Genomic DNA, 4,519 nt, shown 5'->3' with positions numbered 1-4,519 from the left:
GCTGAAGCCAGAACAAGATGGAAATGGAACGGTCATATAAACTCAAGGATAACAGCATGGATGTACATTCAAAGATTACACATAAGAGAAGTCTTTTCAAGCCAAATGACCCTGGGCGTCTAAAATGGAGCCATAATTAAGCAATAAGATGTGACAGGGAGCACATTTCTCAGTGATTATAGCATGCCTCAAGGGATAATTCACTAGGCCAAAGGTTTGTATGAGGAGTGAAATAATAAGCTTGCAATGTATAGTATCAAGCTCATAGAGGGAAAAGGAGAAGGAAATGAATAAGGGGTGTTAGAGGAGTCATTTCATGAGCTGTTATTTCAGTTGTTGGGTAATACTGCCATGTGTACTTTACATGTAGCCATCAGCCATACCCAGCATCCTGAAACTGTATTTATACCAGAGCCCTCATCTAATTTAAAACCCTGCAGAATTGTCCATTTCTCAAATTCTTGGCCAAGCAGAAACAAGCAGTTAAGTCACAGACTTGAAAGTTCATAGCCATATATAAGGAATCACAGTCTGGTAGAACTTACAGTTGCTTAGACCCGGCTTTTATAACTGAAAAATAATTGAAGCAACCACAAGTTATTTTCATTATTTTGGCTCATTTATCTCATGTACATTTCCCTTAGAAACTACCAAAAGCCATGGCCCCAAGTGTCATGTAGATCCAGCAATATGTCCTGCCTTCTAATCTGAGCTTTCCCTTCCCTACTGCTGTGCTACTAATGGCAGAGAGGGAGAACTCTAGAGATTGTGACCCACTGAACCCCACAATATGACAGAGGCAGGCCTATCCCCAGGATGAGAAGTATTCCATCTTCAGTAGCCATAAGGTGGGGTAAACAATTTCTAAACTGGCATGCCCTGAAAAGGCCAGCAGACAAAGGTAGGTATCTTATTGCCAGATGTCTCTCCATATTTCTATGATTCTTTATCACATCAGAAGATAGCTACAAATCTGAACCAAAGTCAGAGGATAAGACTTTTTGTACGTATTAACCTCAGCATCTCCCAATACCAGTAAATTTTGTCTCAGGCTTTACCCTGGACAAAATTCTAGGCAAGCAATCGTTTATCTTAGATATCTTAGACCCTCTTTCTGGTGATCAGTACTCTCACTCTTTCTCTCAAAATCTATTCTTGAGGAAAAATCTGAATACAGTCCCTCCAAGATTCTTATGTTGAAATCTAACCCCCAGTGTGATGGTATTAGGAGGTAAGGCCTTTGGGAGGTGATTAGGTAATGAGGGTAGAGTCCTCATGAATGATATTTGAGCCCTTGTAAAAGATGGCAGAGAAAGGGGAGAAGGGGACGACAGAGGATGAGATGGTTGGATGGCATCACCAACTCGACAGACATGAATTTGCGCAAGCTCCGGGAGTTGGTGATAGACAGGGAAGACTGGCGTGCTGTAGTCCGTGTGGTCGCAAAGAGTCGGACACGACTGAGCAACTGAACTGAACTGAAGAGACAGCAGAAACGTCTCTTAATTGATTGCACAACGTGTGGACACAGAAAATCATCTTTGAACCAGGAAGCGAGTCCTCACTACCTCAAATCTGCCAACACCTTGACCTTGGACTTCCCAGCCTCTGGAATTTGAGAAATAAATTTCTATTGTTTATGTTACCCCATCTATATACTATTCTGTTAGGTTTTCAGACATTTGGTCCTGTCCAAACCTTCTATGAGCATTTTTGGGTCCATGCCAAATAGTTTTGGATGGAACCAAATATCAGGGACGTTTTGGCATGAACCAAATGTCTTATGGGCATTCTGGACAGGACCAAATGTCCTGTAATTTTCTGTTATAGCAGCCCTAACAGACTAAGACAAAATTACTTACATCTTGGGAAAACTTTAAATTGGTAGGTTAGTTTTCCCCAGGGTGTCTGTATTTTAATGAATGGAATATTTTAAAGTAATGTACTTTAATTTGTGTAGTGGAAGTCTTAACCCCCAGCTAAAGGAATTTCAAGCAGCAGAGAGCAGGTGTGAGAATAGTGCTGCTACCTGGAGAGGACTTGAGGAAATTCTGAAATCAAACCCTACTGTATGAGCTGAGGATCTAGTCCCCGAAGCCTTTATTGCCCATGCTGGAATAATCCTTAGATGAGGAAAAGTACCCCAACCTGTCCTCCCCTGGCTTCCTATTGCTAATGCAACATTCTATTCAAGAAGAGAATCCAAGGCTGTCATTCAGGCCACAAATATCAGTTATCTACATATATCAGCCAAAACTTAGTGTCTTAAAACAGCAATTGCTTCTCTTTGCTTCATGGGTGTCAGTACTTTGTTTTAGGCTGTGCAGAGAAGTTTACAGCTATTGCTGCGGAACACTCATCTGGTTGCAGCATTTTGATGATTTTCCTGGGGCTAGATAGTCTAAGAATGCCTCACTCACATCCTGGCTATTGGTGATGCCTAAAACCTGGGCTTTTTTTTCTCCATTTAGCCTCCTGTCCTCAAGAGGGATAGCTTGAAATTATATTCATGAAGGTCCCAGGGTTCCACAATGGCAAGAGCGGAAGCTGCAATACTTATTGAGACCTATACTTAATAGTCACATTCATCATATCTGCGGCATTCCACTGATGAAAGCAAGTCACTAAATTAGCCCAGATTCAAGTGGTGGCAAAACGGACTCTACATCTTGAAGGCAGGAACAGAAAAGGCATGTTGCACAGGGTCAATCAGATAGGAATGGGAGGAACTGTTGTGACCATCTTTGCAAACAGTGTGACACAGTCTGTTCCCCTCATCCCCCACTACTATAATTTTCAATCATTCCACATGCAAAATGTACTCACCTCCTCCCCCAAACATCCTTTCCCATTCTGGTTTCAGGCATGGAGTTCAGAATCTTATCACTTGATCAAATGTAGGTATGAATGAATATGGGAAGGCTGATATATTGAATAACATCCTCCAAACTAAGAAACTTTGAGACCAAGAAATGAAGTAGGTGACTCCACTAAGTGCAAGTATGAAGTTAATTGTGGGTATCTTCCACACAGGCAGGATCAGGAGAATGACAATCCAGAGACATTCACAGCTGCCCTCCGCACCACCAAAAAGGATACAGGGGAATTTAAAGGGGTCAAAGCCAAAAATAGAATCTGACTATTAGGAAGAAGTATGTTTGTGCTGGCAGGAACCAGGAGGTTTTCCTCCTCCCCAACCCCTGGGGGTCTCATGACCACTAACCATCTGTGTTAGCATAAGGCATTCTTCCAGTTTTTGTATTAGATGAAGGCAAGAGTAAAAGTTGATAGAGAACTTATCTAACTTGGGTGCATTCCTTTTGAGTTGGCTAAAGCTCACTCATGCAGAAAGAGGAGAGGGCAGGACTGCAGGTCTAAGATGGAGCTGACAAAATGGAGTCAGTGTGGTTCAGCCACGCAGGTGAGACTCCTCAGGTGTATCCCCCCAGCGTGGCTCCTCACAATCTAAAGACCTATAAACCAAAATGAAATGTATGACTACAAACCAAAGTACAATGGGGAAACGGGAAGGACAGCTTCAGGAGAAGGCGAGGGCGGGATGATTTGAGAGGATAGCATTGAAACATGTATATTATCATATGTGAAACAGATCTCCAGTCCAGGTTGGATGTATGAGATGGGGTGCTCAGGGCTGGTGCACTGGGATGACCCAGAGGGATGGTATGGGGAGGGAGGAAGGAGCGGGGTTCAGGATGGGGAACACATGTACACCCATGGCTGATTCATGTCAATGTATGGCAAAAACCACTACAATATTGTAAAGTAATTAGCCTCCAATTAAATAAATTAAAAAAGAAGAAGAACATGAGGCAAATAGAAGGCATTCTGAAACAGAAGGCAAACAGAAGCTTAGGATATGTTGTCAGGTCTCCCTCTTCTGGGACCAGGGAATGTAATGAGAGCCTAGTTCTACTCTCTGGGAGTGGCTCCCTAGTTCACATTCTTAGCTCCACACTCTAAGATCTCTTACCTTTTCCATAAGAAATGACCCATATTTGCAAATGAGTAGCTTTCTCAGCTGGAGAAGGCAATGGCAAGCCACTCCAGTACTCTTGCCTAGAAAATCCCATGGATGGAGGAGCCTGGTAGGCTGAGTCCATGGGGTCACTCAGTCGGACACGACTGAGAGACCTCACTTTCACTTTTCACTTTCACACACTGGAGAAGGAAATGGCAACCCACTCCAGTGTTCTTGCCTGGAGAATCCCAGGGACGGGGGAGCTTGGTGGGCTTCCGTCTATGGTGTCGCACAGAGTCGGACACGACTGAAGTGACCTAGCAGCAGCAGCAGCAGCTTTCTCAGTGGAGAAGGCAATGGCAGCCCACTCCAGTACTCTTGCCTGGAAAATCCTATGGACAGAGGAGCCTGGTAGGCTGTAGTCCATGGGGTCGCTAAGAGTCGGACACGACTGAGTGACTTCACTTTCACTCTTCACTTTCATGCATTGGAGAAGGAAATGGCAACCCACTCCAGTGTTCTTGCCTGGAGAATCCCAGG

This window comes from Moschus berezovskii, chromosome 17 (assembly GCF_049115385.1).
Source record: "Moschus berezovskii isolate FMDL1 chromosome 17, NW_MosBer_1.0, whole genome shotgun sequence".
Lineage (NCBI taxonomy): Eukaryota > Metazoa > Chordata > Mammalia > Artiodactyla > Moschidae > Moschus > Moschus berezovskii.
The sequence above is the reverse complement of the archived record's forward strand: the minus strand, read 5'-3'. Positions refer to the sequence as shown.